At 40.7% G+C, this 13,894-nt stretch overlaps 1 pseudogene; it reads left to right on the top strand.

Annotated features, from left to right (window-relative positions):
- Nucleotides 1-8,767, top strand: part of LOC122807964 — a 78,469-nt pseudogene extending 69,702 nt beyond the window's left edge.
- The last annotated feature ends 5,127 nt before the right edge of the window (nt 8,768-13,894 follow it).

Raw genomic sequence — 13,894 nt, 5'->3', positions numbered from 1 at the left:
GAGGCTGAAGCCTGCACTGCCATTGCAGCTTACTGCTTGCACACAGTGGGGCAGGGATCGCGCCACTGGGTCTAACTGTGATGAATAGTAAGCTATGGGGCGTTGCTTGTCCCCATGTTGCTGTGTTAATACTGATGTCATATAACCTTGCTTACAGTCTACAGTTTGAACAAACTGCTTGTGATAGTTTGGTAATCCTAAAACTAAGGATGATGCTATCAGTTGTTTTAGCTTACAGAAAGCTGCTTCTGCTCCTGGTGTCCATTGTAATAAATCCTGTGCTGCCATTGGCTTTTTAGATATCAAATCGGCCAGCGGAGCAGATTCCAAAGCATAGTTTGGTATCCAACTCCGACAAAAATTAGTAGTTCCCAGGAAGGACATCATTTCCTTCTTGGTAGTTGGTCTAGGTGCTTGTAAAATTGCTATTTTCCTATCTTCATCTAATATTCTACCTTCCTTGGATATTACATATCCCAAGTACTTGATTTGTTTTCTCCAAAGCTGTAACTTGTCTTTGTTTACTTTGTGACCTTGAGTAGCTAAAAATTGTAATAAAGCTATCGTATCCTCTTTGCATTCTTCTGGGTGGGGGCTGCCAGCAGAATGTCGTCTACATAAAGTAGAATCTGACTACCTTTCGGTGGGACAAATCCCGCCAGGTTGCTTGCCATTTCCTGTGCAAATATTGTTGGACTTTCACAATATCCCTGTGGTAATCTTGTATATGTGTACTGCTTACCCTGAAATGTAAATGCAAACCAATATTGGCTGTCAGGGTGTATTGGTATCGAGAAAAATGCATTACTAATGTCTACCACTGAAAAATATTTTTTCTCTGGCTTCAAATCATTCAGTAAGGTGTGTGGATCTGGCACCGTTGGTGCCCTGGGTATAACTGCATTATTCACAGCTTGTAAATCTTGGACCATACGCCATTCCCCGTTTGCTTTCCTGACAGGAAATAAAGGTGTATTACATGGTGAGCCAGGAGATTCTATTAAGACTCCTTCCTTAAGTAAGGCTGCTATAATAGGCTTGATTCCTATCTCTGCATCCTTTCTCAAGGGATACTGTCTTTTCTGGGGTCTAAATGCTGACTTTGGCGTTATGGTAACTGGTCCTGCTGTTCGTATAAGTCCTACATCTGATTTCCCTGCTGACCAGAGAGTGTCTGGTATGTCCCGCAAGGCTTTTTCCTCTTCTTCCAACAAGAGTAATACTCAGCTATTCTCACTAGCCTGTGAGTGCACAGCTGGGTGTGTCTGTGTAATCCAATTCAATTTCTGTTTCTGTACTCCTTGTTCAGAGAGCTCTAATTCTGTCTGCTTTTCCCACCTTGTGACTTTTTCACCTAAGTCTGCCCATTTCAAATTTTTATTCTTAGTTAAACTAACATGTGGTAGTCGATTAGATTTATAAAGTGCTAAAAATTCCTGGGGCAATGAACAGCTTGCTACACTGTTCCCCTCTGCATCCCAGTACAAATTTCGCAATACTAGCCTGTTTGCATGGTTCTGGAACAATTCCTGCTCAAAATCTTTATCAGGTCCTGGTCTATTACAGTAATATAGAGTACAATGCAACAAATGCTGTTTGTCAGTGTCGAGGGAGGGGGACTTACTGATGGCTACATTCATCAGTTCTTTGGTTACTGCCCCTGGACCAGTCATAACTAAGTCCTGGCTGTACCAGTAATATGTCTCACCCTCCGTCCGCACTACAAAAGTATCCATTTGTCGCTGTGCTTCCATACCCTGCATGGTTGGAACTACGGCTATGCCAAACATCTGCATTAAGTCTCTACCCAAAAGATTTACTGGGCATTTTGCAGAAACTACAATTTTACTTTTTTGGGTCACTCCTGAAACGGGGTCTGTTATCGCTATGTCATGGGAGAGTGGCTCCCGATACAGCTGTCCATTAGCTGCTTTCACTAGTATATAATCTGGTGATTCTGAATCTTCCAGTAGCTTGGAAGGGTGTATCAGGGTCCGTGAAGCCCCTGAGTCGTACAGAAATTTAACTTCCCTCCCCTCTACCAGAAGTGTCACTTCCGGTTTCGTGTATGCTAAGTAAAGCTCCAAGCTCAATAGAGCTAGGTCTAAAATTTCATCTTCTTCTATATCTGCGAATTCATATACATCCCCTACTCCTTGTGTCATATCCTCTACTCCTGCTATCATATTTGCACTTACCTTTCCCTGCTTATTCTCATTCAATGATTCCTGACTATCATATAGTCATTCCTCATCCTCGTTACTTTCCGAAGTCACCTTCTTGTTTAGCCTGCAATCCCTTGCTAAGTGTCCTTTTTTCCCGCACTTAAAACACTCACCCTTTTTCTTTCTTTCTTTGAAATCTTCTGATCACTTGTCAGATTGTTTATTTCCCTGGGTATTTTTCTTACCCCTTTTTCCCAGTTTGTACTACAAATACTTCTGACCCATCTTCTGCCGAAAATACTTGAGTTTTCTTTTTCTTTTTACTATTGAAATGTCTTTCTGCATGTCGAGCATATTCAAGTAATGGCTGTAATCTACTTGCTCAATGATCTACCATGTGCTTTGTAATAAAGCTGCTAATGGGAGTTATACTATCCTTCAAGAATGCATTCTTTAGCTGTTGTTCATATGGGGAATCTTGTGTCTGGTTTTCTGGTATCTGCATTCCACAGTGATTATTAAAACACTCTAATAGCCTAACATAATATCTATCAACCATTTCACCTTCCTGTTGAATGCATTGATTAATGCAAATCCAATCAGCCCTAGGCTTCCACTTTTCGGAGATTCGGTCTGTCAGACCTTTTACTCTGCCATCCAGTTCTGCATTAGTATGTGGGAGTGGTCTAAATTGTGCGTCACGAGGATTCCAGTCGCCACTGATCATGTGCCAATCTGGACCCACAATTTGTCTAACTACTTTTTCTACTTCCTCTCCATTTAAATGGTAACTTAATCTCATACCCTGTAAGTCTTCTAAAAATTTTCTAAAATTCACTTTTGGGTGGGGAATCCCCTCCATGGCTTTCCGGATATCTTCCGGTGTCCACGGTCTATAAACTAAAAGGGTCGGATCTTGCCCCGCCTGTCCTGCCTGGGGATTTGGTACTTCTATGAGCAGACATATCTCTTCTTCACTCATAGTCCGTGATTTTCTATTTAATTCATTTAACTCAATCTCCCTCCTCAAGTCGCGTGTTCGAGACCTGGTCTCAATAGGATCCCTAACAAATGGTTGTGATTTTGCAGGAACAACTGGGTATAGCGGGGGTGGATCAGCTTGTCCACTTGCTTCGTATTCTGGTAATGGAAGCGGAGGGGGCGGCGGAGGGGCCATTGCTATTACCAAGTTATTGTCTTCTTTGTCTAAGAACATTGTCTTTGAATTTTTAATTCTCTGCTCTCTGCGATTTGCTTCCTCAAGCCACCTATGTGCCTGAGGAACTCCTAATTGTCTTTGCTTTTTTAGTTGACCTTTCGCGTCTATTTTCAACTGTTTAACAAGTTTCATGAGTGCAAGTTTATCTAAATTACCCTCGAATTTATACTTATCAACCCATTTGGTGTAGTACTTAACATTATCGGCACGCTGTAATTGCATATACTTCGCGTCTTCAGTTAGGGGCGGGTCTCGGGAGCTTTTTGTGCACTGATTTCCCATTGCTATCTTAGCTTAAGCTGTAAATTGTTACGTAACCCTTTTTATCACGTGGTACCACAAACCTATACCTTTTCACAGTTTATCTAGAATAACTGTCTACCAATTCTGTTTCCCTGATCTATGACAAAAACAGTAACCTCTTTTTCTGTCCCTGATCTGCACATGCAAATCTACCTGACAAAAAACAGTTCTGCAATTAGTCCCTGATCTTGAAACAAAAATAAGGTAATTCCTCCTTACCTGACCCCCCGTGAGTTGATCCACCGGATCGTTGACTCGTCCTCCAATCCCAGATCAGAAACAGTGGCTGGCCTCTTTCGAACGACAATTCAGTCGGAGGTCTTTCAAAGCAGAAGAGCCGATTTGGCCTCTTCTCCGCGCGGATGCATGCCACCGGGCCCAATTCTGACCTAGGCCTAGAGTGAGAGGTACTTTCCGGTCCGAAGGACCAAACTGTCAAAGGAAAAATATACTTTAAAAATGATCAAAACATGGTAGGTTCAGGTTAAGGCACTTTAATCTTGCAGCAAGGAGACAAAAACGTGCTAATACAGAGTTTGTCTAACCAGAAACAGGAAATACTTTCATTTTTATACATTCCTAAACTGGTTGTACCCTACCATGCTGACGTAACAGATTACCACCTTTTTCATCATCATCTGCTGACCATCTTTCCCATGAATTTCTGCTGATTTATCAATTTTTATGTGAAACTTCCTGAGGAAAACAACATGGCCTTGGTTACTCTCAGTTAGATACATGTTATGTTATATTCAAGATACTACAGCTAAATCGAGCATAATGCTAGCAGTTCATTTCTCTAATAATCCTTTGTCTACTTTATCTCTAAATTACTACAGCTGTGGAGGTTCCCATCCTCTGGACAGAGCTGTTTCTCTAAAACCATTACATTTATAACATAAGGCATTGTTCATTCATTCGCTTCTGACCTAGCAGATAAACACCTGCTTCTCAAGTACATTTCCACAAGGCATAAACAAGAATATTGCTGTGCTAGCAGTTACTAGGTCAGAGGGCAACTTGCAAGTTTCTGTGAGCAAACTGCAGTCTTCAAAAAGCATCTTATTCAGTCTCATATGAAACTCAATTTGTATAAAATTCAGTACATGAAAAATGGAATAAAAAGCGTATTAAAAATACTTGATTATCAATTGGCATTAAGCATACACACACTAATACATATTTTTCTAACATGGGGCTTTAAATACTAACCTCTAAAATGATGTCTATAGGAAAACTGGCATCTTTTCCATTAACAAAAATACATGGTTTATACTCTGAATGCCACTTCATTTTTCTCTCACTTACACCACCAAATGGAAAAGAATCTACATTATAACTGACCTAGACTCAATGTCACCTTGTAAATAAGATATATGATGCTATATATATGGTGATAAGCTTGTAAACATATAGACGCTGATTAAATATTATTGTGCTCTGCAAATTTATGCACAATATACTGTTTTAGAAAGTATCATGTACTCTGTAAATACCTGAATCCTGACTGTGCAGTCATTCTGTGGGTAAAATCTTGATCATTTTTGTAAAAAATTATAAGAGCTTTTCTCTTCTGGGCCTCTGCTGAAATCGGTTTAACTAAACCCAGTCAGACCTTCCCAGTAAACAAAGGCAAAATAAATAAAATAAAGTCAATTTGTTTTATAAGGTTCACATTTCTGGCAGAAGTTATAAGCTTAAGTGCTATTTTCACCAAGCCCACTCATTTAGTTTGCAGTAAACTTTATCATGCTAGATGGTAGATATTTCTGTTAGTACCAGATTTACTGTGTCTTATCTACTCAATCAAGTTTCCATCAGATTAGCTTTCCTGTAAACCTGAAAATAGCACCTTGAGTACACGCAGCCTCATAATATCATGAAGCTCATTTTGTTGTAAAAATGTGACAATTTTTTATGCAGGGGGCAAGCCCTAGTGCACCTCCAATGCAGGCAGGGTACTTCACTCCTTCATCACGTTTCCTTTATTATGCTCATTCAGGGGTCATGGCACCTTGGAAAGACAGAGTTCACTGACAGGTAGCAGACTTTGTCAGACCTCTTAACAAACTATGATATAAGGCTTGGCCTTAAACTGATCTCTTATTACATATGTTCTGCTCGTTTTGTGCAGCTCAAAAGAACCAGTAAATCAGGGCTTTGGAAACCTTATAACTGCATATTAATGTTTTTAACACAAAGAGCCAGTGAGAAATCATTATTTTGGCAAGAATTCTCCCACAGAAAATCAGTGATAGCCAGCAAATGAAACAGTGTGAGTGACATAAAGCAATCAATGAACAGGGAGCCAACTGGAGTCTAGGCTGAAAGCTGATTGACAGTTGGGAACATACCTGTTAACCTCTTAGCGTAAGAAATGTGGACAAGGTCTGAACTAATGGTGGGTCAAAAGCCCAAAAATATGGACAAATTTTAAATATTGCTGTTAGCAATTTAGAAAGTTGCTAGAATAACAGGATTTGTGTTACCATGCAATTTCTAAAGGTTATAAATCTGAACTCAAATGTATGTCATTGCTTACTGATGTCAGCCTTCAGTGATTTGCCAGAAAACAACAAATTTTATGAGGAAAAGACCAAAAGTATGATGCAAAAATCTGGACATTCTGTGAAAATCTGGACAGCTGAGAGGTATGGCTGAGAATGTGAACTTGAATCAAGCAATGATGCTATGTCTTCAGATATGACCTGCTGATGCTCAGCTAATATGAACAAGTAAACATTTGTGAATAAGATGCCACCTCTGTCCATGGCAAAAATGCAACAAAGCCATACCCTTTACACCATCCCATGATTGCCTGTCTGTACATATTTTCCTGTTTTCCCCACCAACTGAATGCCCATTTTGCGATGCAAATGGGCATGTTAGTTGAAGGCAAATGTCTTAAACAAAGAGTAAGAAAAAAAAAATCAGCTTGAGATTGTATTTTTTTTTATTCCAGCATTCTGTTTGCAGCTAAACAGAAAACTGGAGTTTGGCAAATGATTTGTGGACTAGCAGCCAATCATTCTGATTTCTTGATAGTCCAGAAAAAAGGTTGATAGGTGGCTACCCTATAGACTGTGAATTGATACCTTAAAACAACACCAACAGGTTAAGCAAACAAAAGATTCTGCTCTGTCAGAAGAAAAGGTGTGTACCACTTCTAATAAAGACAGCATTTTGGCTTTCATTCTGACAGTGTTATTTTTACCTGTTCTCTACAATGCAAACTATGCCCTGCAGACCTGCATCTTTAATATTAATGCTGAGATCACATCAAACAGATAGGGATAAAGAGAAAATCCACCCCGCACACACACACACACAGAATCATGATCTCACTGTCATAAATACACTTTTTGATGAGTCAGTGATAAAAAGTAAGATACTGCATGTAATTCAGAAACAGTTTTTGGGTCACAGTAACCAATTTTGCAAGATGAGTGGCGATGTGCCAGGTAGGGGGTTATTCAGAGACACACAGAGCACAACTGCAGAGGGGTACAGCTGAAATGTTTTATGAAATGTTTTTAACTTTTAAGAGGTGTCTTTCTCGTAATGATTCAGGGTTCATTTATTATTTGGTCATGTGATGTTTTTTAAGTGTTTACGTATGTGCATGTTTTAAGCAAGTCAGCAAGTCTTTTAAAGACGTGTAACTGAGGCACTAAGTCATTAAAATATTTTCTGGTTCACCTGTATGTGATTTCCTCAATACTTTTCTGTTTCTTGTGGTTTATAGCACAATTGCAGACAGCCAAGGTATCCTAAAGCCTGTATAATATGCAAATGAAGTTATAATGAAATGGAAGTGAGCAACGGTATTAAAATGAGGGCAACAGCATATGCAAATTAGGGTAAATAATATGGGTGAATGATTTAGAAAAATATATTCTACACAGAGAAACACTACTTACTGCCAGAGCTGCTGACCACTGGACAATGTTAGAATTACAGGAGACAGACTGCAAAAACATGTAGGGGTAGCCTCTGCATTAGTCAGGTGGTATTTACAGGAGGCTGTTGTCACTGTCTATAGTTACAGAGGTGCATGTCATTGTCCTCAGTGGTACTGTGTCTTCCATCCATACCTAACATACAGTGCCCATACAGTGCCCTCTACAACACAAAAATAGTGGACTGTTTCTATGGGGATAGAGGCACCATGCAGGATCTTGTTATGTGTCACCCTCATATGCCGACATGTGGGATGAATTAAGTATCTATCCTTGTGGGCACAAAGATGTGTATGACTTTGAGAATGCTAGCTACTGGGAACTTTCAGTGACCAACAAGGGACACATTATGAGTATCCCGGGCATCTGCCTCAGGGATACACCCCCAGTTCTTCAATGCCATGCTGCTGCATGTGGGGCAACAGGTGTGGTTTCCACTTACTACAGAGGAGGCAGGGAACAACATGCTGGAATTTTATAACACATCCCATTTCTGAAAGATACAAAGGGCTAGATTCTGCGCCTACGTTACAATAAAGGCCCCATCTGCAGAGCAAAGACAATGGTATGTTAACCACTCATCAACTACCATTCGATCTGCAATACACAGGGTATAATATACAATGTGTCAACAGGCGACTTAGGCAGAGCCCATGACTCCCATATCTGCCATGCATGTGACGTATACCAGCAGTTTGTGTGTGGGGGATTTTACACATGGTCATCTTATCAATGTTGCCAGAGACGCCTTGTAGCCATGACTAATGACATCAATAAGAAACCCACAGACCATGGCAGAAAATACATACAGTAATGTCCTTTCACAGACCCAGATCATTGTCAGTTGTGCATTTAGCCTGTTAAATACCTGCCTCTTTTGTCTGGATGTCTGCATTGGTGTCCTACAGTACGACCCTATAGAACATGCAGTGAAATCTTTGCAGTAGGTGCAGTGTTTCTCAGTATTTTCATATGCAAACAGTTGCAGACTTCAGGAGGAGGACATCCCAGAGTCAGCAACAGAGAAGGTACCTGATGATGAGTCTGTGGAGGAGGTGCCTGATGATGATGAGTCTGTGGAGGAGGTGCCTGATGGAGCCTGTGGTGGAAGAGCCAGATAGAGCATGTGGAGGAGGTGCCTGATGGAACCTGTGGAGGAGGTGCCTGATGGAGCCTGTGGAGGAGGTGCCTGCTGATGAGTCTTTGGAGGAGGTGCTTGATGAAGCCTGTGGATAAGGTGCCTGATGATAGGTCTGTGGAGGAGGTGCCTGATGATGAATCTGTGGAGGAGATGCCTAATGGAGCCTGTGGATGAGTTCCCTGATGGAGCACATAGAGGAAGTGCCAAATGGAGCCTGTAAATGAGGTCCCTGATGGAGCCTGTGGATGAAGTGCCTGATAGAGCCTGTAGATGAGGTGCCTGTGGAGGAGGTGCCTGATGGTGCCTGTGGAGGAGGTGCCTGCTGAGGAGGCTGTGGACGAGGTGCATGATGGATCCCATACAGACTTTGCCTGCAAGGGATGACTATACCAGATAAAGGCAGACTGAGTACATTATTCACTGGCTAAGAGACTATATCTGGTTCCTAACTACGGACCAGAATAAGCAAGATATATATAACATTAAATGATACATGCAAACCTATACCTAGGCTGTGCTGTTTTATGCATAATGAGGCCACATTGTACATCAGCCATTGACTAATCAGGTGTAAGGGTATTGACTGTAGGGTACAGTTAGTGAAGATCACAGTGAAAAGTGTGAACAATGTACAGTGTGTGTGTGTGTGTGTGTGTGTGTGTGTGTGTGTGTGTGTGTGTGTGTGTGTGTGTGTGTGTGTGTGACTATGCATGCGTATATGTGAGGCATGGAGGGATTCCTGGGGGTAGCCAAGGAGACTGACTTTGGAGTGGGTGGTGTCTCCAGTGTCATGTGATGGTGTGGTGTTGAGCACTGCAGATGTGCGTGTAGATTCATGCATTATAAAGCTTCAGCAAATGATGCAGCAAAGCAGTTGCAGGAGACATATATGCTGACTGTGCACATCCCTATCCACTGAAGTGATTCCTCCAGGGAAGGTCACAGGCATGATCCACAGCATGCACAGAGGACTGAGTAGTTGGTGTGCATGAATGGTAGCTCATGCTATAGGTCGTCTGTGCAAAAGCACCTTGATTATGTATATGCCCACATCACCATGTAGTACCATCAACACTAGATGGTGGTATGGATATGATGACACTGTGGGTCCTAGATTATGCTCACCCCCCCTTCCACAGTGGGCTCCCCACCAGGCACATACGTGGACTGACCATGGGGGAATGCATTGTCTGTGATGTACTACTGAACAGGGACACCTGTGTGCAAATTCCCTTTGCCCCATATCCATAAGGCTGCACATCTGACTTATACACTCATGCAGTGCTTCAGGCAGACTGCATACTACTCTGACCAATTTAGCTATGGCTATAATGGTCTCTGTCTGGCCCTATGTTATGGCCCAGCACCAATGCTGGGTAGTGGCCATGGAGGCACTTACCTCTGGAGAGTGGTGATACCATGGCATGTTTGGTCACCAGTATGCCTACCCCAAGGTCATCATCTCACTCAGTAGAGCTTGTGGCAACCAATAGGAATTTTACTGTTTGTGACAAGGCCACTCACTGGGCAGATATGTTACATCTTCCTGTCTGTGGGTGGCAGTCTGTGTTTGTAGGGTGTGTTGTACAGACACGAGCTGTGTCTGTGGAATGGTGGCAGGGTGTGACTTCACGTTACCCATGTTTATCACTGACACCGTGATACCTGACTGTGCCAGGATTAGGCTGCCATCATCATCACAGTCAGACTGTTCTCATACATTAAGCAAGTGTACATCCATGGTGGAGGACAGCAACTGGGAAAAACACTAAAGGAAAAGGAAAAACCCTTCACCGATCCCTGCAGCTCAGTGGTAATACACCTGTATAACAGAGTGTCATGGAAAAGTAACGTTTAACATATCCTGGGCAGATGGCTTTTGGATTTGTAGTGCTGATCCATTAAACAAAGAAGTCATCCTTATACATTCTATCACCTTGCATGCACAAGTGATGTATGTGGTAAACCGTGTTCAGACATGCCCATATGGAGAAATGGTGGTGCATATCAGCATTAGCTTATTTAACTCAGCACTGATGTCTACAAGTCCACCATGGATATTAGAACTGTCTAGAATCCTATGCAATGATGCCAAGAGTGCCTCTGTGTCTGTCATAGCTGGTTCTGTTGGCAAGTCCCCTTCTTTGGCCCTCTGCTACTGAGCCAGGCTGGCTGCCTTACTGCATGCTGCAGTGAGCATGTTAGTGACTCTTCAGACTTGATCATAGCTCCAGTTGTAGCCACTGACAGCATCAATATCATTTATAACATTCAATGGACAAGCAGCCAGAGAACAGTTAAGATATCCTCTAGTACACGAGAACAGCAAGATATAACCACGACAAGGAAAAGTTGTATAAATGATTTATTCCAAAACATAAGCACTTTTGTGTCTTACTGACACTTCTTCGGATCTTAAAAAACATATCAATAAAATGGGTCCAGAACGACTGAACGAAAGTTCAATTGTCCGAAACCAAATCAAAGAATCCACTTTAACAAAAGTGCTTTTTGCCGAAAAAGCACTTTTGCTAAAGTCCCCAAGAAATACTACAAAAAAAAACAAACAAACACATACAAACACAAAACTCATGTTTACGCAGGGGGACAAGCCCCCCTGCACACCCCATGTGGGGGGCTGTGCCCCCCACACCCCCCTACTTTTATATTCTCACTCAGAGATCGCACTACAGTGGGGAAAAGGGAATATTCCTTTATCCCCACTGTACTACAATCTCAGCAACAGCCATTCCCCCACAATTTCCCTTACCTTTTCGCATACATGTGTGAAAGTGCTTTTTTGGCAAAAAGCACTTTCGTGCAAGTATGCCCGGCCGTTTCAGTTTCGGTGAAACGGACGTTCGGAAAACTGTCCTGGACCTCAATAAAATACACATTTAAATAGGATGCAGAATACAAATAATAACCAATCACAGTTCATTAAAAAAATAGCATCCAATCAAAATGTACTAATAATCATTTATACCTGCATCACATTGTAGTGAAATATAGTCCCAGAACACCCAGCCCCTATTTCAGTGGGAACAATGAATATATGTTACAAAAATATAATGGCCAATCAGATCATATCAAAATCGGCTAACAAGTACTGCAGTGAATCCGCAGTAGCTAAACATAAAACCGTATATTGTGATAAGGAAATAATCAAAGGAAACAAATTCACTTATCAAGCCACAAGCAGGACCAATGGATGTACATTACAGAAATATAATGGTCAATCAGATCACCTCAAAATCAGCTAGCAAGTACTGCAGTAAGTCCGCAGTAGCTAAACATAAAGCCGTGTAATGTAACAGGAAAAAATCAAAAGAAGCAAGTCCATGTATCAAGCCACTATGTCTAAAAAATATTCAAAGATAAAATATATTGTTCCCAATAATATATCTACTAGAATGTAAAGACAATGATATTGCAATCATCTAAAATGACGAAATACCACTCTATTCAAACATTCACATCTGCTTTCCCACCGTAAGGCAATCCATTAAAACTTAAAAAATCCAGTATAGCCAAATAACTACTCTTATCACTCCTTATATAAATCCAAATAGTTATCTATTCACTTCAGCTAAAAAAAAACATAAAATACTATTATTTAATATTATTGAATTCTACAAAATAATAGCTAGTCAATCAAAAACAAGCACATCGAGTAAAGAACCTATGGAATGTCTATCCTAGCTGAAGAGTAGGGTTTAGCTCTACTATCTATATCAAAATTACATACAGCTAGATGGTCATTCACTTCATGTGGGGAATATCCCCTATCCAGCAATTCAGACTAAACTCAGAGAGATCACCTTAAAATTCATGATTGTTACAGTTTAATCTTGATAAATGCATCCTTTGACCTCTCATAATATTACAAAATATGTAACCAGGATGCATACTCTTCTTATGTAGAATATTATTCCTTCTACAGGGTTTCCTAAATAACTTGGAGGACAACTTGCCATCCGCAGTGTTGTATATGCAGACATCTAAAAAATCTACATTCACATTTTTCTAGCTGTCACCCCTTTTTTTCAGAAAAGGAACTTGATTAGGGGACAGGCAATATGTATTGCAAAATTGACATCAGAGGGACAAGATCTGAAGGTAGAATTTGATCATCTGGAAGATATTTTCATAAAGAGGGGATACCCTGATGAACTAGTTACCCACATTATTAATGAAGTATATTGTGGATGGGGCACAAATACATACCATTACTTGGTATAGGGTTGGACAAAGTGAATATAGGTGAATCAGGAAAAAGGTACGAGAGAGCTTTTGTCATGGAATACAGCTATCTTTCCAAACCCATATGTAATATTTTCAAATACAACTGGAGTATCTTTAAAGTGAGTAAGGAGATACATGAAATAGTGGGGGGGGGGGTACAATTTCATATAGAACAGGGAGAAACGTTAAGGAACTCCTGGAAGGAGGGATATATAACAACCAAGATGACAGACACAGGGGGACTACCCCTTGTGGTATGTGCAATCAATGTTCATTTATAATAAAAACGGACAATTTGACATTGTAAAACAGACTAAATGAGTAAAATTGACTTTTAGAGGGGTAATTGTGGGACTAATAAATTGATGTATTTGGCAAAATGTGGGGGATGCCCTGCAGTTTACATAGGAAAACTGAGGGAGCACTTAAATGTACATTTGATGCCTGGTGTGTTTCCCATTAGGCTTATCATTCAACATAATTGTCTCAGCCCTGTGATATTCCTCTCCCTCTCCCAGTGCAACAACTCTTAAAACTAATGTATTATGTACCCAGGTAATGTAACAGAGAACTGTAACTTGATTTTCAAGAGGCAAGCTGCAAAAGTAACACTTAAATTATACAAGTTCTGATCCAGCACTTCTAATAATCAAGTAGTAGATTCACCTGTAGACGCTTATTAGCTTGCAGTTCTATGGTTTCTTTTATAGTGCAACAGGGCTCATTGCAGTCTCCTGTACTTATATTGTGCAAATTTGAGTGTCTAGTCCCAGTGATTATGCAAATGTGGAATTAATTAATTATTTTACTAATTTATTTATCTTTTGTTGAACATGACTGTGTTAGCCCCACTAGGCTAGTA

The sequence above is a fragment of the Protopterus annectens genome, chromosome 8.part0, assembly GCF_019279795.1.
Source record: "Protopterus annectens isolate FY-2018-M chromosome 8.part0, PAN1.0, whole genome shotgun sequence".
Classification (NCBI taxonomy): domain Eukaryota; kingdom Metazoa; phylum Chordata; order Ceratodontiformes; family Protopteridae; genus Protopterus; species Protopterus annectens.
This window is presented reverse-complemented; position numbering and strand designations above follow the sequence as displayed.